The sequence below is a fragment of the Phyllobates terribilis genome, unplaced genomic scaffold (assembly GCF_046119375.1).
Source record: "Phyllobates terribilis strain yellow unplaced genomic scaffold, ASM4611937v1 Scaffold_12__6_contigs__length_324123572, whole genome shotgun sequence".
NCBI lineage: Eukaryota > Metazoa > Chordata > Amphibia > Anura > Dendrobatidae > Phyllobates > Phyllobates terribilis.
The window spans coordinates 8,460,074-8,486,626 of NW_027362772.1; the positions used below are offsets into that span (position 1 = coordinate 8,460,074).

Here is a 26,553-nt window from a genome sequence, read left to right on the forward strand (position 1 = left end):
TTTAAGATGGACACTGGAAGAACACTTTATCCTCTCCCTAGCTAATACACAAGCTCTTCCCTGTACTCTGTCTTAAGGCCCCGTCACACTTAGCGACGCTACAGCGATCCTGACAATGATATGACCTGTCAGGGATCGTTGCTGCGTTGCTATGTGGTCGCTGGTGAGCTGTCAAATAGGAAGGCTCACCAGCGATCAGGGGAGCAGCGACATCGTAGAAAGAATCTTTCCACGATGTCCTGCTCCTGGTTACCAGCCTGCTGAAGCAGGAGTAGGCTGGTAACCATGATAAACAGCGGGTTACTAAGTGCGCGTGTGCCCCTAATAACCCGCTGTTTATCATGGTTACCAGCCTGATCGCTGCTCCCGCTGGTCACACACAGCGATGTGTGCTGACCAGCGGGAGGGCAACGACCAAAAAAAGGTCCAGGACATTCTGCAGCGATCAGCGACCTCACAGCAGGGGCCTGATCGCTGCAAAGTGTCACACATAGCGACATCGTTGGTGAGGTCACTGTTGCGTCACCAGAACCGTGACTCAGCAGCGATCTCGCTAGCGATCTCGCTATGTGAGATGGGGGCTTTAGTTCTGAGTCTTCAGCTCTGAAAAGAGCTATTTTTGGTGATATGGAGCAATTGAGCGGCTCCTTTAAAGACAGAACTAGGGGGGAAAATGTGCACAAATTGGGCAATTTTCAATAAACCAGCACAGCAGCGAGGGCTATCTGTGCCTGTAACAGTGCCAAGGAGGGATAAGTTGCAGAACATGGTCAAGGGTTAATTAACCCCTTTACGACCCATGGTGTACTAGTACGCCATGGGCCATCACCCCGGTTCAGTGAGGGCTCAGGCGCTGTGTCCGCACTCAACCGAGCACATGTCAGCTGATTCTTACAGCTGACATGTGCCCGCAACAGCCGCGGGTGGAATCGCGATCCACCCGCGGCTGTTAACATGTTAAATGCCGCTGTCAATCTCCGACAGTGGCATTTAACTCGCACTTCCGGGAAGCGCGTAACTTACCCCGCCCATCGGCGACCCCGTCACATGATCACGGGTCGCCGATGGGTGGTCATGACAACCCTGGATCTGCAGCAGACACCAGTGGTTGTCAGGATCTGGTCGCTATGAGCGCCACCTAGTGGTCGACGCTCATAGCACAGGACCATTTCTGCTGCATGCAGGGGATCTGCTCGTCCTCTGTATACAGCAGAGCCAATCAAATGAGTGCTGCATCTAGTCTCCTATGGAGACTATAGAAGCAAGCAAAAGTGAAAAAAAATGTTTTCAAAAATATTTAAAAAAAATATAAAAGTTTAAATCACCCCCCTTTCGCCCCATTCAAAATAAAATAATAATAAAACAAAACCACATACACATATTTGGTATCGCCACGTTCAGAATCGCCCGATATATCAATATCAAGAAAGAATTAATCCGATCGGTAAACAGCGTAACGAGAAAAAAAATCTAAATGCCAGAATTACATTTTTTGGTCGCCGCAAAATTTCAATAAAATGCAATAACGGGCGATCAAAACATCGGATCAATGGCATCAATAAAAACTTCAGCTCGGTGCGCAAAAAATAAGCCCTCACCCGGCCCCAGATCCCAAAAAATGGAGACGCTACAGGTCTCGGAAAATGGCACCATTTTTTTTCTTACCAAACTTTGGATTTTTTTTTCACGACTTAAATAAAAAAGAACCTGTACATGTTTGGTGTCTACGAACTCATAATGACCTGGAGAATAATAATGGCATGTCAGTTTTAGCATTCAGTGAACGTGGTAAAAAAGATAAAAAAACATCTGTGGTATTGCACTTTTTTTGCAATTTCACGGCGCTTGGAATTTTTTTCCCGTACAACTCGTCCCGCAAAAAATAAGCCCTCACATGGCCATATTGACCAAAAAATAAAAACGCTATGGCTCTGGGAACAAGGGAAGCAAAAAATGAAAATGCAAAAATGGAAAATCCCAAGGTCGTTAAGGGGTTAAGTGACCATACATGCGTCTTTTCTGACTCTTCAGTTCCCATTAATTATTGGGTGTCTAAGCTGAACACTTGGCCTGACCTCTCCTTATATGCCTTGGAGGTGCTGGCCTGCCCGGCTGCTGGTGTCTGAGCGTATTTTCAGTTCCGCTGGGGCAATCATCACTGATAGGCGCACACGCCTCTCCATGGAAAATGCAGACAGACTTACTCTGATTAAATTCAACAAGGACTGGAAATCTCCACAGTTTGTAATCCCTACATATGAGAGCAAGCCAACCTAAATTCGCCAAAAATGCTGTTAACGTCACCCCCTTCCCATAAAAACTCGTTTCCTTCCTTCATCAACCATGACTCAGCCCAGAGGGCTAACTTTTAGAAACCCTATTCACATTGTGCAGTGGACAAACCAGGACAGTATTCCTACTCCAGCCTAACTACTATTTGTGATTGGAGGCCCTTGTGATGATGGCTTCCTGCTTCAACCATGACTCAGCCCAGAGGGCTAATTTTCAGAAACCCTATACACATTGTGCAGTGGACAAATCTGAAATGTACAGTGGTCCTACCAAACTAATATTTGTCATTGGAGGCCCTTGTCACAGGTTGTGCCACATTGTGACTGAGATAGGGGATACATATTCAATAGAAATTTACACTGACTGTTGATGACCGACTGATGGCCCTCTGAAAACTTGAATTAAGGGCCAAAACTACTACTGTACTCCATCATACATAATGTTTGACAAGGGAGGCCTTTGTCATGGAATCTCCCTGCACCTATGACACAGCCCCAGGAGTAATTTTTGGAAATACAATGCTGTACATTCTGCACTGGACCAAGTAGTACAGTATCAAGAAGTCTTCTCTTCCTATATAATCAGTGGAATATTGACAATCAAAATCTCTGAGCCATTTGGAGAAGCTTTTCCAACCCATCCTGGAGGGGGGCACCATATATCCTTTGTCCTTTGACTTGTCCAAGTGATATACAGTTAGGTCCATATATATTTGGACAGAGACAACATTTTTCTAATTTTGGTTCTAGACAATACCACAATGAATTTTAAACAAAACAATTCAGATGCAGTTGAAGTTCAGACTTTCAGCTTTCATTTGAGGGTATCCACATTAAAATTGGATGAAGGGTTTAGGAGTTTCAGCTCCTTAACATGTGCCACCCTGTTTTTAAAGGGACCAAAAGTAATTGGACAATTGACTCCAAGGCTATTTCATGGACAGGTGTGGACAATCCCTTCTCAATTAAGCAGATAAAAAGCCTGGAGCTGATTTGAGGTGTGGTGCTTGCATTTGGAAGGTTTTGCTGTGAAGTAAACATGCTCTCCATTCCGGTGAAACAAGCCATGCTTAAGCTGCAAAAACAGAAAAAACCCATCCAAGAAATTGCTACAATATTAGGAGTGGCAAAATCTACAGTTTGGTACATCCTGAGAAAGAAAGAAAGCACTGGTGAACTCATCAATGCAAAAAGACCTGGGCGCCCACGGAAGACAACAATGGTGGATGATGGTAGAATAATCTCCATGGTGAAGAGAAACCCCTTCACAACATCCAACCAAGTGAACAACACTCTCCAGGAGGTAGGCGTATCAACATCCAAATCTACCATAAAGAGAAGACTGCATGAAAATAACTACAGAGGGTTCACTGCACAGTGCAAGCCACTCATAAGCATCAAGAATAAAAAGGCTAGACTGTACTTTGCTAAAAAACATCTAAAAAAGCCAGCACAGTTCTGGAAGAACATTCTTTGGACAGATGAAACCAAGATCAACCTCTACCAGAATGATGGAAAGAGAAAAGTATGGCGAAGGTGTGGTACAGCTCATGATCCAAAGCATACCACATCATCTGTAAAACACGGCGGAGGCAGTGTGATGGCACGGGCATGCATGGCTGCCAGTGGCACTGGGTCACTAGTGTTTATTGATGATGTGACACAGGACAGAAGCAGCCGAATGAACTCTGATGTATTCAGAGCCATACTGTGTGCTCAGATCCAGCCAAATGCAGCCAAACTGATTGGTCGTCATTTCATACTACAGATGGACAATGACCCAAAACATAAAGCCAAAGCAACCCAGGAGTTTATTAAAGCAAAGAAGTGGAATATTCTTGAATGCCAAGTCAGCCACCTGATCTCAACCCAATTGAGCATGCATTTCCCTTGTTAAAGACTAAACTTCAGACAGAAAGGCCCACAAACAAACAGCAACTGAAAACCACCACAGTGAAGGCCTGGCAGAGCATCAAAAAGGAGGAAACACAGTGTCTGGTGATGTCCATGAGTTCAAGACTTCAGGCAGTCATTGCCAACAAAGGGTTTTCAACCAAGTACTAGAAATGAACATTTTATTTACAATTATTTAATCTGTCCAATTACTTTTGGTCCTTTTAAATACAGAGTGGCACATGTTAAGGAGCTGAAACTCCTAAACCCTTCATCCAATTTTAATGTGGATACCCTCAAATGAAAGCTGAAAGTCTGAACTTCAACTGCATCTGAATTGTTTTGTTTAAAATTCACTGTGGTAATGTCTAGAACCAAAATAAGAAAAATGTTGTCTCTGTCCAAATATATATGGACCTAACTGTATTTGATATTGCATTTTGGGCCTGTTACATGCAATTTAGGTTAGGCTTGGTAGTTGTTCTTGTGTGTCTGTAAAAGTGGCGTAAGGCTATGTGCCCATGATACGTTTTTGAAGTGTTTCCGCAGCAGCAAAAACGCTGCAGAAACGCTTCAAAAGTAGAAGGCCTGCCATGTTCCCCAATGATAACCCGCATGTGCTGGGCACATGCTGCTCAAATTTCCGCTGCGCGTTATCATGGGGAAAAAAACCGCAGTACTACCAATTATTTTGCGGAAGCGCTGCGTTTTCGCCGCCATTGACTTGCATTGGAACGCTTGGATTCCGCATCACAGCATCTGTATATGCAGAATCCAAGCATTTCAATGTGCGGATGGTACCCGGGTGTGGAGGACAGGAGACTCTCCTCCGGACCCGGGTACCATAGAACATGTAAAAAAGAAGAAAAAAATAAATATTATACTTACCTTCTGACGGCCCCCGCTGCGCTTGTCCTCACTTGCCGACAGCTCGCGGTGGACTGAAGGACCTGCGCTGATGTCATAGCCATGTGACGGCAGGTCCTTCAGTGTACCGCGATCTGCCGGCAGCCAGGATGGAGCGAAGCAAGACTGCGGGGGCCATCGGAAGGTAAGTATAGATTTATTTTTAAACATTCTAAGGTCGCACTATATAAATCCATGCCAGTTGCATGGATTTATATAGTGTGAACAAGTTGACAAGCACTTTCCAAATGATGCTAAAATCGCTTGGAAAGCGCTTGTGGATATGCATGTGAAGAATGCTTCACATCTGCATGTCTTTGGCAGGAAAAACGCATGTACAATCTGTATGTGTTTTTTCTGCCAGGGAGATGCAGAAACGCTCAGGAAAAAATCCTGAGCATTTCTGCATCATGGGCACATAGCCTTACACTGCGACAAACTTATTCCCAGAAACCATATGTGAGTCAGAAATGCATGCAGGCACATTCTCCAGGTTCTTCCCATTCTGTTTCATCACTTTCCCATCCATTTCAGCCTTTTCCTCAGGCCCCAAGACCACTTTGTAGGGTCCAGCAGAAAATTACTCGTATTTCCCATTGATTTACATTGTACTCGTTATTCGGCGCTTTAGGGGCCCAAGTCGACATGGTGCCTTCAATTTATTTCAGCCAAATTTGTGTTTCAAAATTCAAATAGTGCTCCTTCCCTTCCGAATCTGGCCATTTGTCCAAACAGAGGTTTCTCACCACATATGGGTATCAATGCGTTCAGAAGAAACTGGGTAACAGATTTTGGGGTCTATTATGTCATTTTATCCCCTGTAAAGTAAAAAAAAATTGGGGCTATATTGGCCCTTGTGATGATGGCTTCCTGCTTCAACCATGACTCAGCCCAGAAAGGTAATTTTTAGAAACCCTATGCACATTGTGCAGTGGACAAATCTGAAAAAGAGGAAAGATTTAAATTTATATTTTTTTATTCCACTTTGCATTAATTCCCGTATAGCACCTTAAGGGTTAAAAAAAATCCTGAGAGCAGTTTTAAAGTGTTTGAGGGGTGGATTTTTTAAAATGGTATCACTTTGCGCAATTTCCAATATAGAGGTCCATCAAAGTCCTTTGAAATCTGAATAGGTCCTTAAAGAAACAGGTTTTGGAAATTTCTTGAAAAAATAAGAAACTGCTGCTAAACTTTTAACCTTTCTAACATTCTAACAAAATAAAATGACGTTTGAAAAATTATGCAGATGTAAAGTAGACATAAGGGGAATAGTATTTAGTAATTATTTTATACAGCAGGACTAACTGGTTTAATGATATAGAAATTGAAAGTTTGAAAATTGTCACAATTTTTGTCAAAATTCCGATATATATCACAAATAAACACAAAAATAAGGACCTAAATTTACCATTAACATAAAGTACAATGTGTCACGATAAAATAGTCTCAGAACCACTGGTATGCAATGAAGCGTTCCAGAGTTAATACCATTAGTATTGAGCGAGTGTGCTCGTTTAACCATTTAAATGAGCACTCACGAGTACTCGCCGAGTAGTTTCGGCATCTCAGTTTTATCCGCCGCAGCTGCATGTGTCGCTGCTGTTAGACAGCTGTGACACATGCAGGGATTGCCTAAAAAACAGGGGTACCACATGATGCTTGATTGAAAAATATTACAGTCTGCATAAAAAAATTATTCCTGCCACTTGGACATGACTATATTAGCCAGGGAAGGTGAAAATTTGGCCCCCATGTTCTCTCCTTGTCTCTGTAAAAAATAACCCTTGTCGATGAATAGAGGATTGTGGTGATTGTCACCTTAGTCATCTATTTATTCTATTTTTGGGTATATATTTTTGTGTTTTTAATTTTAGGTACCAGCTTCAATTAGCCACTGACATGGGTCACACCCAAATATCATATACAGTAGGGGAAATAAGTATTTGATCCCTTGCTGTTTTTGTAAGTTTGCCCACTGACAAAGACATGAATAGTCTATAATTTTAAGGAAATTTTAAGAGATAGAATATCCCCCCAAAAAAAATCAAGAAAATCGCATTGTATAAATTAGATAAATGTATTTGCATTTTGCAGTGAGAAATAAGTATTTGATCCCCTACAAACCATTATGAGTTCTGGCTCTTACAGACCAGTTAGACGCTACCAATCAACTCATTACCTGCATTAAAGACAGCTGTCTTACATAGTCACCTGTATAAAAGACTCCTGTCCACAGACTCAATTAATCAGTCAGACTCTAACCTCTACTACATGGGCAAGACCAAAGAGCTTTCTAAGGATGTCAGGGGCAAGATCATAGACCTGCACAAAGCTGGAATGGGCTACAAAACCATAAGTAAGACGCTGGGTGAGAAGGAGACAACTGTTTGTTTCTTCCACTTAGTAAGAAAGTGGAAGAAATACAAAATGACTGTCAAATCGACATCGATGTGGGGCACCATGCAAAATCTCACCTCGTGGGGTATCCTTGATCATGAGGAAGGTGAGAGATCAGCTTAAAACCACACGGGGGGATCTTGTTAATGATCTCAAGGCAGCTGGGACCACAGTCACCAAGAAAACCTGCCTTAAAGGTTTAAAATCCTGCAGTACCCACAAGTTCCCCCTGCTCAAGAAGGCATATGTGCAGGCCCGTCTGAAGTTTGCCAATGAACACCTGGATAATTCTGTGAGTTATTGGAAGAAGGTGTTGTGGTCAGATGAGACAAAAATTGAGCTCTTTGGCATTAACTCAACTCGCCGTGTTTGGAGGAAGAGAAATTCTGCCTATGACCCAAAGAACACCGTACCCACTGTCAAGCATGGAGGTGGATACATTATGTTTTGGGAATGTTTCTCTGCTAAGGGCACAGGACTACTTCACTGCATCAATGGGAGAATGGATGGAGCCATGTACCCTAAAATCCTGAGTGACAACCTCCTTCCCTCCACGAGGACATTAAAAATGGGTCATGGTTGGCTCTTCCAGCATGACAATGGCCCGAAACATACCAGCCAAGGCAACAAAGGAGTGGCTCAAAAAGAAGCACAGTAAGGTCATGGAGTGGCTTAGCCAGTCTCCAGACCTTACTGATTTAGAGTTGATCCGCAAAGAGGAGTGAACCAAAATTCTTCCTGACATGTGCGCAACCCTCATTATCAAGTACAATTAACGTCTGACTGCTGTGCTTACCAACAAGGGTTTTGCCACCAAGTATTAAGTGTTGTTTGCCAGAGGAATCAAATATTCATTTCTCACTGAAAAATGCAAATAAATTTATCTAATTTATACAATGTGATTTTCTTGATTTTTTGGGGGGATATTCTATCTCTCAATGTTAAAATTAACCTACCCTTAAAATTATAGACTGTTCATGTCCTTATCAGTGGGCAAACTTACAAAAACAGCAAGGGAACAAATACTTATTTCCCCCACTGTATATAGGGAACTAGGAGTATAATGTTCAGACCATGAATAAAGCTTACCGCCAAAACGCATAGGTCCATCCTGATACCTATTTTATCTCGCTGACCAGCCAGTTACTGCACCTGGATGATTTTAATGGTGAAATAAAAGTCAAGTTTTATATACTTACCTGGAATGATGTCTCATTGATGGAGTCCTCCTCTCTTGTACATATGTACAGTATATTGAATATGTTTAGGTAAACAGCTAAAATGACAAAACTTGTGTCACTGTTCAAATATTTTCTGGACGTAACTATCTAAAGGTGCTATTGACATGAAATTCTCAGCAGATGTCAGTAACAACACATCCAATGCACACAGGCAAAGAAGTCAAACTATAGATGGCCATAAATTAAGTTATGTGTAATAATGAGAAATGACACATGGAAAAAGTATTGAACTAACTGACTGAAATTTATTTAATACTTTTTACAAAAACCTTTGTTGGTGATTACAGCTTCAAGATGCCTCCTGTATGGAGAAACTAGTCACAGGCATTGCTCAGGTGTAATTTTGGCCCATTCTTCCACACAAACACTATTCAAATACTGACGGACCCATGGGCTCTTTCTATGAACTGTGAGTTTTAGTTCGCTCCATAAATGCTCTATTGGATTCAGGTCAGGTGATTGGCTGGGTCATTCTAGCAGCTATATTTCTTACGTGAAACCAATTAAGTTTCCTTGGCTGTGTGTTTGGAATCATTGTCTTGCTGAAAATGTAAACCCTCGTTTCACCTTCTTCATCCTGGTAGATGGCATGAGTTTTTTATTAAGAATGTCTTGGTATATTTGTCCATTCATCCTTCCTTCAATAATATGAAGTTTACTAGTGCCGTATGTGGAAAAACAGCCCCACATCATGGTGCTCCCAACTCCAAACTTAACTGTTAGTATGGCGTTTTTGGGGTGACAGGTAGTGCCCTTTAATCTCCAAACATGGTTTGTATTATGTCATCCAAAGAGTTCAATTTTGGTCTTATCTGACAAGAGTACATTCTCGCAGTATTTCATATTGTTGTCTAAATGTTGTTGAGCAAACTTTAAAAGAGCTTGAACATGGTTTCTGTTCAGCAATGGAGTCTTGCGTGGAGAGTATGCATACAGGCCATGTAGCCATGTAGGTTGAGTGCATTACTTAGTTTTCTTTGAAACAATATTACCTGCTGATTCCAGGTTTTTCTGTAGCTCTCAGGTAATACTTGGCTCTTAGGCAAGTTTTTTGATAATTCTTTTCACTCCGGCCGGAGTTTATGGTGAAATTATGTTCTTTCAACAACCAGATTATTGCTTCAACAGTACCCACTGGAACCTTCAGTAATTTAGAATTTCTTGTGTAACCAATGCCATCAGTATGTTTTGCAAAAATAAGGCTGCAAAGGTCCTGAGACAGCTCACTGGTTTTACCCATTAAGATGTTTCTTGTGTGGCACACTGGTGGGAATTTCTTGTCAATAGCATCTTTAGATATACAGGGTGGTCCAAAAGTAGGTGGACAGGAAGTGTAATAAGGTTATGAAGGGGGAGATTTATCAAACAAAATCCAGTAATTTTAGATAACATTATGTGGAGTGATGAAGCTTCTTTCAAATTATCCAGCCATATTAACAGACATAATTGTATTTACTGGTATAATGAGAACATGCACTTAACATTAGAGCAACAACTAAATGAGCCTGGTGTCAATGTTTCGGGTAGTATTTAAAGTTTTCGTGTTTTAGGACCAATATTTTTTGATGGAACAGTCACAGGAGATAAGTATCTCGAAATTCTAATGAATCAAGTTGTTCCCCAGATACAGCAAGAGCCTAATTCAAATGACCTTTATTTCCAACAAGATGGGGCCCCTCCACATTATTCAAGAGTAGTCCGCGAGTATCTTGATGAAACATTTCCTAATAAATGGATTGGCTGAAGAGGCCCACTTGATTGGCCGGCACGTTCACCAGACTTGACCCCAATAGATTTTTTCTTTTGGGGAGTACTCAAGGAATAAAGTTTATAGTCGAAAACCAAAAAGTGTCAGTGATTTGAAAAATTATATAAGAGATGCATTTCAAGAAATTAATACCCAAAGAGATTTGTGCAAAAAAGTTTGCCGAAGCGTAAGAGGCAGACTTCAAAGCTGTGCAAATTGTAATGGAAACAGTTTGAGCACCTGCGCTGATAAAATTTAAGGGCTTTTGTATTATTGTTCAGAATAAAATTTAATTGTCAATGTTATGCTTGTGTTAGTAAATATAATTTTATATATAAATCAAAATAAATGTTATTATTTTCTGTCCACCTACTTTTGGACCACCCTGTATATATCTACTTAGAAAATAGGTGACTTGTTCAATACTTATTTCACCTGCAGTATAATAATGTGAAATATTAACTGTTCATAATTATTGCTTTTTGGATTAAAGATATTAATAGCTGCATATATTTTTATTCTGATATACTGTATTTTTTGAACTATGAAACATACCTAATCATAAGACTCATCCAAAATTTAGACAGCACAAAAAAAGGAAAAACTTTTTTTATAATAATTAAATTTTCTTTGATGGTGTAAAGTGGAGGGATGTTTGAGACAACAAAGGAAAATTTGGCTACTTGTGGTGGGGGTGTGTGAACTATACTTAATTATGTCAGATATACTATTCCTTTGTTCAGTAAGTCAAGGGACATGAGACATAGTTTCATGTGAGACTGTTCGGTGCCCCCATTTGTATGCTAATTTCTGGAATATCTGCTTATTACATTAGCCCCTGGCGGTGTACTAGTCTGCATCATTTGGAGGATAATAATACAGTCTAATGAACAATCGAACAATGAAGAAACAGCCATGACCATTCCCCCCCCCATTCCTGTGGGACAATGCCAAGAAATGGAAGCTGAGGGTTATAAAAAGGGGTCTGCTCCTGTCACTGATGTCATTCCACAGGACTTCAGCCTAGGGACATGTTTCCAGCTGGTGGATTACAGAATTGCTCCACTGCCCAACACTGAGCCCTCAAATTAATTTGGATAACCCAGGTTGGGACAATTCGGTCACCTGGCCACATAGCTCGCTGTGCTCTGTCAGCTTCCTAAGCTAGTCATTACCTCCTCTTTGTAGGTGCCCACCAAAAGAGAAGGGCTGCTAGCTGGGGTAGTTGGTCAGGTGGAAGGTCCTTCAGCTACTCACTCAAAACTTGCAGCCTCTGTGAAGGTCCTGGTACCTTCCTCTTCTGCTTTGCACCAATCAGTTACATAAGCATGGGGCTGAAGGAGAGAGCGCACTTCTCTCAGTGATCAGGAAGGACACTGTTTCAGCGTTTGCCTCTGTCACAGGAAGTTGTCTCCAGTCTATAAGAGGCACTTACTTATTAGCAAGATTTTTTCTTTCTAAAAGTGTTTCTTAGGCTATGTGCGCATGTTCAGGATTTGAAGCAGAAATTTACTGAGAGTTTCTGCATCTCCTTGGCAGGAAAAACGCTGTGGAAAAACTGTGTGGTTTTGCCGCGTTTTTTTAATGCAGTTTTTGAAGCGTTTTTTGACTCGTTTTTGTACATCAATGAATGCCTTTTGGAGCTAAATAAAGTTATTTGGTGGGACATTGCTTAATTCCTTGGATTACCGTCAGAACTGGAGTGAGTATATTGGTTAATTTAAATGATTAAAGAATGTGTCTGTTGTATTTCAATTAAAGTGTTTACTCTGTGTCTGTGTGTTTATTTAACTCTTTACTTTACTTTAATTAGGTTTGGTCATGACACCTTGTCATCACCAAACAAAAGAGCTAGGTGTCAGCTAATCCCATATTCATACAATTTATGCGGCAGCTGTGAGCCCGGGAAGGTGCCATTTGCGAACATGATCCCTGGCTATAATTAACATCTCACAGCTGTTTCATCAGCCGCTCCGTCCCCACAAACAGCAAGAAGCAGCGCTTTGGATGCAGCGTATTTTTGCTGCATCCAAAACGCAGTGTTCTAATCTCATACTTTTGTTGTTGGTACATGTGAATCCACCGCATATAATGATACTTCAAGTCAGTCAAAATTTGCAGCAGAGACTAGCGTGTCCGCTACAGAAATTGACATGGTTCAGGTGAGTTTGGGTACGTGCCCATAATCAGGAGCCGCTGGCGGTTTGACGCTGCCTGTTTATACAGCGTCAAACCTGCAGCGTCCAGATGTTACAGCATAGTGGATGGGATCTCTAGAAATCCCATGTCCACTATGCGTACATCAGAGGCTGTGAAACACCTGTGGACAATGACATGTGGCGCGTCTTTCAGGACCACAGCATGTCAAATTCTCTTGCGGAATCGCTAGTCTCCATAACATAAATTTGACCCCTAGAATCCATTGAATGTGATAAATCTACATGGTTCAGTGAACACATGTGGATTCACCTGTGTTCAACAGAATGCAACGTTTTGGACGCAACAAAACATATGCTGCATCCAAAATGCTGCTACGTCCAGATCATGGCACAAAGCCTAAATTTTTTTTCAAAAATGGCGTGGGCTCCAGCGTCATTTTCATAACCAGCAGAGGAAAAGCCAACCGCTGGGGGCTGATATTAGTAGCCGGGGAAGGGGCCATTATCCAACAATGTTCTCTGGCTATTAATATCAGCCCACAGCTGTTTGCTTAGCCTTTACTGGCTAGAATATAGGGGGACCCCAGAAAAAAATTGATGTGGGTACCCCTATAAACTCTAACCAGAAAATACTAAACAGACAGATGCGGGCTGATATTAATAACCAGGGAAGGGGCCATGAATACTAGCCCCCTTTGCAGCTATTAATATCACCCCTCAGCAGTCCCAGAAATGGTGCATCCATAAGATGCGCCAAATCTGGCACTTAGCCTTCGCTCTTCCCACTGCCCTGTAGTCATGGAGAGTGGAGCAATGGGGTTGAGGTTCACGTCAGCCTTGTATTGGCGGCTGACGTGAAGCCCAGGTTAGTAATGGAGGGCATCTACAAGACACTCCCATTACTAACCGCGTAGTAAAGTTATCACCGCCTTTGCAATAAAGACAAGGCCAGAATAAAGTGTTTTAATGTAATAAAAAACACGGTTTAAAAAAAAAAAAAATTATTGTACGCCCAGTCCCCGAAGCCTTTGATCTTCTGAAAAAAAATTAAAATAACTAACAGTTATATCCCTTACCTGTCCGCCGTCATGATGCAGTCCACGATTACCGCCAACAATTGTCCCACGGCGATCTGGGTCACTTCTACAGCAGTGACATCAGCAATCATTGATGTCACTGCTGTGGAAGACAACAATGTACACTGACAGGAAGTGTAAAATCACTTCTGTCAGTATACATTGCTGCTGGAGTGAGGTCACGGGTTCATCAGCTAATCAGCCCCGGTGAGCTCTCACCACCAGCACTGGTGGGAACATTCTTCAGAATGTTCCCACGGGGAGGTCATGTGAGCGATCAGCTGATCGCTCATGTGACTGCAGTTCCTGGCAGCGCAGTACACTGCTGGGAGCAAGCGCACTCCCCGCAGAGCACCGCCGGGAGGAGAGCATTGCCGGGGACCGAGGACCAGGAGGACACCGGGGGGCGCCGAACAGGTGGGTATAGTTTTTTTTTTTACTTTTCCTTTATTTTAACCATGTCACGCCGGCTCTGCTGAAGAGAACTACTGCTCCCCTCAGCAGCGTCGCCATCGCTGTGAATTTGCGACTATTGACTTTAATTGAAACGCCGCAAATCCGCAGGTGTAAATATTATACCTGCGGATTTGCTGCGGTTCAATGAAAGTCAATGGGCACAAATTCGTGGCAGAAACGCTGGCACAATGGTCATGCTGTGGCTTTTTCCGCAATAGTAATTCTGAGCGGAAACTTGCGCATTATGTGCACAGCACCTCAGGATTACCATTGCAATAGCTGGCAGAGTATTTTTGATGCGTTTTCGCAGTGTTTCTGCGTGGGAAAACCGCAGCGAAAACGCATCAAAAACGCTACGTGTACACATAGCCTTATAGTCCAAAAAATACTGCAAGTTCTAAAGCAATTTCCCTTTCTCATTTAATTATACAAATGTCTGTTATATGTTTCTGTACAATTTGTCAATGACATACAGTATATGGTTTATCCCAGTCTGAGTTATTTTTGATGATCACATTTTCCAGTAATTCACTTTTCATACTCTTGGTATGCTAATGGCTTCTCCCCGTGTGGGATTTTTGATGTTTAAAGGGATTGTCCAAGTAGTGGACAAATATTACACATGTTTGATCTTTTTAAAATAAAAACAATTATTGAAAGGAGAAATTCTCCTTTTACCAAGTGAGATCAAAATTCAGATGATCTCCTGAGTAAATTCTGACGCTGATACATTCTGATCAAGCTAATATAGGCAATGCAAAATATAGAAAATCAGATATGAGAGGCAGTTAAAACTTAGGATTGCAGACTATAGATAATACTCTAAGCATACTGTGTTTCAAAAGATTCTGTTACTGTCTCTACACATATCAGATTGTCAGTTGTTTCTGACAGCAAAGATAACATCTCTCTACTTTTCAGTCATGCTATGATCTTTTGGTAAACCTATATTTCTATAACTAAGGATTCAAATCTCTATTAATGAACACACTGAATATATACATACGCATATTACAAAATTTACACTTATTACAATTTTTTTTACAACAATTATTCAAACCTCCCATGCTGGTGCTGTTCCAGCGGTGTCAGCACTTGTGTTCCCGGGGCTCATGTCAAGCTGTTACGCCATGTGAGCCCTGCGCCCAATCAGCTCTGGTGTCACATTTAATGAGGTCAAACATGAGGAATGACAAAGGGTTGTCCAAGTAGTGGATAACCCCTTTAAAAATTGAGAGCAGAAAAAATCCAGCTTCAATGATCCAGTAAAAACATTGCTTTATTGCATAAATATGAAAAATCTGCAATAACAGCATGGATGTCACAACCCCTAGAGGGGGAATATGGTCTAGTAGATGCGATTCAGACGGTAAAGTCTTTAGGATCATTGAAGCTGGATTTTTTTCTGCTCTCGATTCATATTCCTGCTGCACTGCTGGTTTCCTGAGCTTTGGATTCCTCAGTGGGTGAGCTGAATTATTTTGTTTCTTCTTCTAAGTAACCCCTTTAAGAAGTTAAAATTTTTGGTTAAAACATCGCCCACATTCTGAACATGAAAAAGGCCTCTCCCCTGCGTGAGTTCTCTGGTGTCTAACAAGATCTGATTTCTGGCTAAAACATTTCCCACATTCTGAACAGGAAAAAGGCTTCTCCCCTGTGTGAGTTCTCTGGTGTCTAACAAGATCTGATTTCTGGTTAAAACATTTCCCACACTTGTAACAAGAAAATCTATTCTGCGATGTGTGAATTTTTTTGTTGTTGAAGAAAAGTATTTCCATATTCTGAACATGAAAATGGCTTCTTTGCTTTAGGATCAATTCCTTTTTTAACGCTTATTTTGTGACTTTGATTTTTCTTAGTAGTCGGTAATGAATCAGAAGACAGAACCTGTTTCAAAAGATCAGATGACAGATCTTTGCTGTGAAGGGATGATGGGATATCTGGAGAAATGTCATTCACTTCAATTGTATCCTGTGGGATCTCAAGATCATCGGATTTAAAAATTCAAGATGTCAGCTGTCCCTCTGATCTCCTGGTACAGTCATCTGCCAAGAATAATAAAATGATTATTATTTTTGAATAAAATATTCTTGAAATTTATATTTTTTAACATTTCTACTTAAACTATTAGTAAAAAGGGTAAGTTCTATAAATATATTGAATTATTCACCAGGGCAATGACAGTTCCCAGTCTAATAGAAAACCTCATAGGATGAACCGGTAGAGCGTGGTGTTCAACTGTTTGTTCATTCTGTCTCCCAAATATGGAATAAAAAACCACCAAACAATGTTATGTAGATGAAAATTATACCAATAAAACTCTACTCATCTCACAAAATCAGGTCCATCATCTGCCAGTGGAAAAATAGAGGTTTCCACATTATTAGGGGCTCAAAGCTTAATGAAAAGCATCATGGCTTCCATGAACCAGTCCAGCAATATCCGCTCTCCCAAAGTCAAATCTCCCCCACGCATCTGAACGTTGCAGTGCGCCCAAACCACATTTAGCCTCTATGTATTTGGCATTACTATAGTGAGAAGAATCCTCTTACAGTGGCATGTAAAAGATTGGGCACCAGTAGTCAAAATGACTGTCTCTAAAAGACCTAAAGTTAAAACATTAGATATTTAATTAATATTTTAGGCAAAAAAATGTATTTTTTATATTTAAAAAATTACAAAAAGGAAAAATGGGCAGATGCAAAAGTTTGGGCACTCTTGGAGATTTGTGTGCTCAGATAACTTTGACCAAAGTTTCAGACCTTAATTAGCCTGTAAGGGTTATGGCTTGTTCACCATCATCGTTAGCAAAGGCCAGGTAAGGCAGATTTTCCAGCTTTCTAAAAACCCAGCCTTGTCTAACCTTGTGCCAAAAAACAGCAACCATGGGTTCTTCTAAGCAGCAGCCTAGCACTCTGAGAAGGATTGTGGTGGAAGCCCACAAAGCAGGAGAAGGATATAAGAAGATAGAAAAGCGTTTTCAAGTTGCCCTTTCCTCAGTTTGAAATGTAATTAAGAAATGATAGTTAACAGGAACAGTGGAGGTCAAGATAAGGTCTGGAAGACCAAGCAAAATTTCAGTGAGAGCTGCTCTTAGGATTGCTAAAGATGTAAATCAGAACCCCCACTTGACTGAAGAAGATCTTCAGAAAGATTTAGCAGACTCTGAAATTGTGGTACACTGTTCTACTGTTCAGAGACACCTGCACAAATTGGCCTTCATAGAAGAGTCATCAGAAGAAAAACTCTCCTGCGTCCTCGCCATAAAATTCAGCATCAGGAGTACGCAAAAGAACATTTAAAAAAGTCTGATGCATTTTGGAAACCACTACACTGGACCGATAAGGTTAAAGTAGAACTCGTTGGCCACATTGATCAAAAGATATGTGTGGAGAAGAAAGGACACAGAATTTCAGGAAAAGAACATCTCACCAACTATTAAGCCTGGGAGTGAATCATTCATGCTTTGGGGTTGTGTTACAGCCAATAGCACGGGGAACATTTCACGGGTAGAGGGAAGAATGGATTGAATGAAATTTCAACAAATTCTTGATGCAAACATAACACCCTCTGTTATTATATATATATATATATATATATATATATATATATATATATATATATATATTTTTTTTTTTTTTTTTTCTTTTTTTTAGCCTAAAATACAAAGGAAATGTGTCATCTTGAACTTTAGGCCTTTTACAGATCATTTCATCTTCAACTTGCTTAACTGTTCAAAATAACAGTAATTTTGCTGAAGGTTCAGTGACCTGTCATTTAAGCCAGAATGATGACAATAAGGCCAGAGCACCAAAAAAGCCGCGTCCACAGGCCCACCCTGGAGCACAAGCATCTCATTAACTCAAAACTGCACACACATATGAAACAAGAACCACAAAACGGATTTCTTCAACCTAGGTATCATTTTAATCAGTATAACGGCGCTAAACTGAGATGCTTGTTGTGTACTTAGCAAAATCCTGATGACAGGTTTCCTAGGCTTCTGCATATGGTGTGTCCCATCTTCTCTGGGATCCGCTCTTGCGACGTCTGCTTCTGTTACCAGGAGCAGCTTAATTAATTCTGCAAGAGGCTCTGGTAATGGAGGAGACGTCGGAACCAGAAGCCCTGGAAGGCACAGAGGCACAAGCTCTGTCCAGCCACTAAGATTAGGGTGCCTAGGACCTGTAGTACCATCCAGTCTGGCGGTATGGGTGTGTGTGCTGTCCAGCTGGAGTAATCTGCTCCCTGCTTCAGCCAATTGGAAAGCACCGCACCCTACTAAAGCTGGAAGCATATTGCCGGAAGCTGCCAGATCCAGCCTTGTTCTCCTCTGGTTCAGTCCTCTGTGCTCAGCTCCCGGGTTGTGTATTTGATTCCTGTTGTGACCTCGGCTCGTTTACGGACTACTCTTGTGTCTTCTGATTTTGTATTTTCTCTGCCTTCCTGGTCCTGACCCGGCTACCTGACTATTCTTCTTCCCATCTCACTCCACAGAACAGCAGGTAACACCGTGGCCCAAGCCTAGGGGTCTCTGTCTAAGTCCAGATCCATGTAGAGGGATAAAAGGTGATGAGAAAGGCAATCCCTGGGATCTGGAATACAAAGTGGATCGCACCAAGCCTGTTTGCGGTGGCCATCTTTTGAACTCACAGGTGACCATGAACAGTGCCCCCAATACATTGTGTCTGCAAACTATCCCAGCAAGATCTGCATTCAAATGGCGCTCCTTTCCTTCTTATCCTGCCATGTGCCCATACAGTAGTGTACAACCGCATATAGGGTATTGCCGGATTCAAGAGTAGTTGGAAATAATTTGTAAGGTCCATTTGTTTCCTATTATCCTTTGTGAAGAATTTCAAAGTTATCACCATATAAAGTGACAAGACGTCAGATTTGAAGAATGGAGCCTGATCAGGAACACAGAACTAGCTGTAGGAAAGGACAATATGCAGACAATAAAACATCTACTGAAAATATTAAACGCAACAGTCTTCATCAGTAAAACATGAGTAGCAGCTAGTGGTGAAACCTCTCTGGGGTAAATAGAGCCTGGGGCTCGGTGGCTCTTGACAATCTAAAGTATCGTAAGACATTTAAAGAGAACTTTTTATACTAGTACAAAGCTGAGGTGTCTTAAATTTTGGTCTCAGGCATTTGGAAGAGGCAATGGAGACCATTTTTTAAACTACCAGGGAGTTACAAACTCACATAAGTGAGGCAGGCCGACCACACCACAATCAAACTATCATACAGAATTAACCTATACAAAAAAAAGACATGCAATGAAAAAACATGTTACATTGCCAACAATAAGGTATGTTTGGGTGGAGGGCAACACTAAATCTGATTTACACTCATTTATGGTGGACCCTTGGAGGTATGATGAATCCTGACCAGAAGAGTAGATAAAGTATTAGTGCCCCCATTTCAGGAGAGATTGTACAGGAATCTGAATTCATTAGGATCAAAAACATAATGGAATTTATGACGTGGAGTGAATCCATGAAACCAGGACTCGAGCCATGCCACCACATCTCCTGCCGGCGGGAATAAATGTATATTACAGCCATCAGCCACGCACAGCTTAGAGATATATCATGGCACAGGTGTAATGTGTTTTGTACAGTTTATCGCTGTTTGAAGTTAGCCGGTTTAGAAAGAAAATGAAGAGTCAGGATAAAGGGAAACTCTGTTGTTATTGTACAGAAATTCACACTTGGCCCTCACTGGACATTTAATGTTGTCGATCATAAAAGTGAAGTTTGGTCAGAAAGACTGGACCTGGTCTTGTAGGGACCATATGAGCACATTCAGCCGCACAGAAGGGAGAGAAGGTACAGTGGGTACGGAAAGTATTCAGACCCCTTTTAATTTTTCACTCTTTGTTTCATTGCAGCCATTTAGTAAATTCTAGAAAGTTCATTTTTTTCCTCATTAACGTACACTCTGCACCCCATCTTCACTGAAAAAAAACAGAAATGTAGAAATTTTTTCAAATTTATTAAAAAAGAAAACCTGAAATATCACATGGTCATAAGTATTCAGACCCTTTGCTCAGTATTGAGTAGAAGCCCCTTTTGAGCTAGTACAGCCGTGAGTCTTCTTGGGAATGATGCAACAAGTTTTTCACCCCTGGATTTGGGGATCCTCTGCCATTCTTCCTTGCAGATCCTCTCCAGTTCCGTCAGGTTGGATGGTGAATGTTGGTGGTGTAAATCAGCGCTAGTCATCATACTGGGGGACACTCTCCTCACCGGGTCAATTAAAGCACACATGCCATGTCTTTCCGATATTTCACAATGCCGCAGTTTATTATTTTATCATAAACCGCATATCACACATATAATGTCCACGAGCCTTTCCAGTGGCAGCTACGCCCACTTGGCTCCAGGTACAACCTTCAGCAAGGTAATAATATAAATGTCCACATCAAGCAGTGTTTTTACCTTTGCCGGGTTTTAGCTGCTTCAGTCAGTTTGGTTCTGCCACCACTGTGGCTTTACGGCTTCCTAGATGGGGATCTCCAGCCGTCGTCCCTTCCAAGGCTATTGGTATGTTTTCTCACCTACAATATCCAGCCTTCGCCTTCCAGGACTCTTGCCTTCCAAGCCGGCTTTCCCAGATGGGGGTCTCCAGCCCTTGTACCCTCAAAGGCTACTGGTATGTCTTCACACTTGACATCCAGCCTCTGCCTTTCAGGACTCTTCACTAGGCCTCACACTAACGGTGTCCCACACGGGAACAGGCCTCATGCCTTTCACACCTGTCTCAAATCTACCAGGGTATATATATCCATCCAGTGCACACACAGGACCTGTGTGATGTCACAGTCATGTGATCAGACCTTCTGTGTGCACACGACCTGTGTGATGTCACAGTCATGTGACCAGTCACCTGAGAGGGAGGTACATGGTCAGCCAAAACACACCCTGGACCATTACAGTAATGCTGCTGCATTACAGTGGACAGCCATTTTCAGATCTCCCCAGAGATGCTCAATTGCGTTTAGGTCAAGGCTCTGGCTGGGCCAGTCAAGAATGGTCAAGAGTTGTTCTGAAGCCACTCCTTTGTTATTTTAGCTGTGTGCTTAGGGTCATTGTCTTGTTGGAAGGTGAACCTTTGGCCAAGTCTGAGGTCCAGAGCACTCTGGAAGAAGTTTTCATCCAGGATATCTCTGTACTTGGCCACATTCATGTTTCCTTCAATTGCAACCAGTCGTCCTGTCCCTGCAGCTGAAAAACACCCCCATAGAATGATACTGCCACCACGTTTCACTGTTGGGATTGTATTGGGCAAGTGATGAGCAGTGCCTGGTTTTCTCCACACATACCGCTTATAATTATCACCAAAAAGTTCTATCTTCATCTCATCAGATCAGAGAATCTTATTTCTCATAGTCTGGGAGTCCTTCATGTGTTTTTGAGTAAACTCTATGAGGGCTTTCATATGTCTTGCACTGAGAGGCTTCCACCGGGCCACTCTGCCATTAAGGCCCAACTGGTGGAGGGCTGCAGTGATAGTTAACTTTGTGGAACTTTCTACCATCTCCCTACTGCATCTCTGGAGCTCAGCCTCAGTGATCTTGGGGTTCTTCTTTACCTCTCTCACCAAGGCTCTTCTCCCACGATTGCTCAGTTTGGCTGGACGGCCAAGTCTAGGAAGACTTCTGGTGGTCCCAAACTTCTTCCATTTAAGGATTATGCAGACCACTGTGCTCTTAGAAACCTTGAGTAATGCAGAAATTCTTTTGTAACCTTGGCCAGATGTGTGCCTTGCTACAATTCTGTCTCTGAGCTCCTTGGGCATTTCCTTTGAGCTCATGATTCTCATTTGGTCTGACATGCACTGTGACCTGTGAGGTTTTATATAGACAGGTGTGTGCCTTTCCAAATCAAGTCCTATCAGTTTAATTAAACACAGCTGGACTCCAATAAAGGAGTAGAACCATCTCAAGGATGATCACAAGGAAATAGACAGCATGTGTCTTAAATATAAGTGTCTGAGCAAAGAGTCTGAATACTTATGACCATGTAATATTTCAGTTTTTCTTTTTTAATAAATGTGCAAAAATTTCTATATTTCTGGGTTTTTTTTGGTCAAGATGGGGTGCAGAGTGTACTTTAACCCCTTTACCCCCGAGGGTCGTTTGCACGTTAATGACCAGGCCAATTTTTACAATTCTGACCACTGTCACTTTATGAGGTAATTACTCTGGAACGCTTCAACGGATCCCCCTGATTCTGAGAATGTTTTTTCGTGACATATTGTACTTCATGATTGTGGTAAAATTTCTTCGATATCACTTGCGTTTATTTGTGAAAAAAATGGAAATTTGGCGAAAATTTAGCAATTTTCAAAATTTGAATTTTTATGCCCTTAAATCAGAGAGATATGTCACACAAAAGAGTTAATAAATAACATTTCCCACATGTCTACTTTACATCAGCACAATTTTGGAACCAAAATTTTTTTTTGTTAGGGAGCTATAAGGGTTAAAAGTTGACCAGCGATTTCTCATTTTTCCAACAAAATTTACAAAACCATTTTTTTAGGGACCACATCACATTTGAAGTCACTTTGAGAGGTCTTTATGACAGAAAATACCCAAAAGTGACACCATTCTAAAAACTGCACCCCTCAAGGTGCTCAAAACCACATTCAAGAACTTTATTAACCCTTCAGGTGCTTCACAGAAATTTTTGGAATGTGGAAGAAAAAAATGAACATTGAACTTTTTTCACAAAAATGTTACTTTAGACCCAATTTTTTTTATTTTCGCAGGGGTAACAGGAAAAAATGGACCCCAAAATTTGTTGTACAATTTTCCCTGGGCACGCAGATACCCCATATGTGGGGAAAAAACACTGTTTAGGCGCACGGCAGGGCTCGGAAGGGAAGGAGCGCCATTTGACTTTTTGATTGTAAAATTTGCTTGAATAATTAGCGGACGCCATGTTGCGTTTGGAGAGCCCCTGATGTGCCTAAACAGTGGAAACCCCCCACAAGTGACCCCATTTTGGAAAGTACACCCCCCAAGGCACCTATCTAGATGCATAGTGAGAACTTGGAACCCCTAGGTGCTTCACAAATTGATTCGTAAAAATGAAAAAGTATTTTTTTTTCACTTTTTCATTTTTACGAATCAATTTGTGAAGCACCTGAGGGTTCCAAGTGCTCACTATGCATCTAGATTGGTGCCTTGGGGGTCTAGTTTCCAAAATTGGGTCACCTGTTCGGGAGCTCCACTGTTTAGGCACATCAGGGGCTCTCCAAACTCGACATGGTGTCCGCTAACAAATTGAATGGAAAATCGGCTCAAATTGTTAGCGGACACCATGTTGCGTTTGGAGAGCCCCTGATGTGCCTAAACAGTGGAAACACCCCACAAGTTACCCCATTTTGGAAACTAGACCCCCCAAGGCACCTATCTAGATGCATAGTGAGAACTTGGATCCCCCAGGTGCTTCACAAATTGATACGTAAAAATGAAAAAGTGGAAAAAAAAACAGTCAGCGCTGGACAGGGAGAAGATAGTTTGGAGATGCACTGCGCATGTCCAAACAATCTTCCTGCTGTCTGGTGACCCGGATGTTGTCATGACGACATCGGGTCGTCATGTCAACACCCGGGAAGCCGCGGCACACAGCGCTGGAGGCCGGAAGAGGAGGTGAGTATTGAGATCACCTCCCTTTGCCTCCGCAATGCTGCGATCGAATTCGATCGCAGCATTGCGGGGGCTAATGTGCTGGGAGCGGTGCGGGACCGCTCCCTGCACATAGTACAGGGTGTCAGCTGTGACAATCAGCTGACACCCGGCGGCGATCACGCCCGCACAGCCTGTGTACGCGCGCGATCGTGATGACGTACTAATACGGGTCAGGCTTTTAAAGCCCAGGGCACTGACGCGTATTAGTACTTCATGGGCTTTAAAGGGGTTAATGAGAAAAAATGAACTTTTTAGAATTTACCAAATGGCTGCAATGAAGCAAAGAGTGAAAAATTTAAAGGGGTCTGAATACTTTCTGGACCCACTGTAAACTGGTCCCATTGGTTCTGGTTTGGTTGTGATAACGGTTGATGGCATTTGCAATATTTTAACCCTGTGATCTCTCACCTGCATACTTAATCCCGGAGCTGTGTTCCTATATGGCTAATCCCCTGGTAACAAACATCGGTGGTTATTACACAAATTTCCTGCAATAAACAGTTTATATACAGAGTGGGATACAAATAAGCATGAACAAGAGTATGAGGTTTAATTCTATCTTATTTTTCACCATCATGGTGTTTTGCATGTGTAGCTTGTTGTGTGATTCTTGCAATGATCACCTTGTCTGTATTTGATCTAATTGCCTTCAATGTGAACTGTGGCTGTGATTTTTCTTGCACACCTTTTGCATGTCTAATTGATTTCTCATTTTGTGTCATGTGACTCCATTGTGCGTGTATATATATGACTTAATTGTCCTTTTCTTATCTCCTATGACTAAGGATGCAACCCCAGCACCAGAAATGAGTAAGAATTTTACATTTTTCTCCTGTTTTTAAATGGTCCAATAACGATTTTTCATATTTTACCTGTTGGAGTGCCGATTTTCTCCTTTTCGTTTTCTTCAAATGGCTGTGCTCACCAGCGGAACCGGCACTCTTCAGTGGACTATCTTCACCCTGTTTGGATTCAGTGTTGCTGCTCCCTAACCCTCCCTCCTGTGTATAATGTTACTGGTGATCCCTTTATTACCTGTATACTGACATTATATACAGAGCTCCTGTGTATAATGTCACTGGTGATCCCTGTATTACCTGTACACTGACACTATATGCAGAGCACCTGTGTATAATGTCACTGGTGATCACTGTATTACCTGTACACTGACACAATATACAGAGCTCCTGTGTATAATGTCACTGGTGATAACTGTATTACCTGTACACTATATACAGAGCTGCTGTGTATAATGTCACTGGTGATCCCTGTATTACCTGTACACTGACACTATATACAGAGCACCTGTGTATAATGTCACTGGTGATCCCTGTATTACCTGGACACTGACACTATACACTGTATACTATGTACAGAGCTTCTGTGTATAATAGCACTTATGGTAATTGATATTGTGTTTTTTCATTAATGATCCATATTCACCAGTCACTATCTGGTGGTAACATGTGGTCTGGTCATGTTGTGGCGGTATTTGTCCCTTGTACGTGGTATTATTCGGTCACTATGTGGTGGTAATATGTACGCCAGTCATCGTGTGGTGTTATTTGTTCCTTGTATGTACAGTAGTAATATTTGGTCACTATGTGGTGGTAATATGTGGTCTGGTCATAGTGTGGCGGTATTAGTCCCTGGTATGTGATATTATTGGTCATTTTAAAAAATGTATGTGACAAATTCCCTTAAAGAAAAATAAATAAAAATATACTTAAAAAGAGTACTGGATATTTTAAGAAATGTTTAATAGGTTAGAGTAGAGCAGGCCCCGGCCAGGAGAGTCTACCTTGTTGTGGTGGCGGCTTACAAAATCTTTTGGCCAAAACAAAATCTGCTGGCTATGTGTGTGATCTGGTGTTCTATGGGAACTGTTAGGGTATGTGCACATAGTCAGGAGCCGCTGCGGGTTTGACACTGCGTGTTTATGCGGCATCAAACCTGCAGTGGCCAGGTGTTACAGAATAGTGCATGGGATTTCTAGAAATCCCATGTCAACTATGCGATTCTGTGCACCTGCGGATCACCCGTGGAAACTGACATGCGGTGCGTCTTTCAGACCCGCAGCGTGTCAATTTCTCTTGCGGGTTCACATGTGGACTTTCTCCACAGACTAACATCTATGAGGAAAGTCTACATTTACAAAAAAAAAATCGCGCCACTCAATTGCATAAAATGAGGGCAAAAGCCACGTGGCTATCTCACAGCTTCTGGGACACAGGCGGCTCCTGACCGTGGGCACAAACCCTCAGGACTTGGTGCAGAAGTGGAGTTTTTCCAAGAGTGGGCGGTGTGACTGTGGAAGGTTCGAGGAGTGGAGGCGGAGCTGGGGTGGAGCCTGGGCGGAGTCTCAAGGGGAACCAAAAATTTTGCCAGCATGGGGCCTGAATTTCCTGGTGGCAGCCCAGCACACATATACATACTCTCTTATACTAATCTTTAATGGTATCAGGGTCTTCTGGAAAGGGCTGCAGGACCCACTGTGGAGGAGGGGACACAGCAGATAGGCCTGATTTCAGCTTCCTGCCCCTGCATGCTGTGAACTGTTCTCCCCCACCCTCTACTGTTTGAGGAGATGCTGCTGGGAAGGGACCAGCAGGAGGCAGAAGACCCAGTGTAAGTCCCTGCAGGAGGACGGACACAGGAGCCAATGAGCGCTCTCATCA

At 42.0% G+C, this 26,553-nt stretch overlaps 1 protein-coding gene across 1 annotated transcript in view; it reads left to right on the top strand.

Annotated features, from left to right (window-relative positions):
- The window catches only part of LOC141171879 (uncharacterized), a 307,194-nt gene that overhangs the window by 89,634 nt on the left and 191,007 nt on the right, over positions 1–26,553 (top strand). The window lies entirely within an intron of this gene.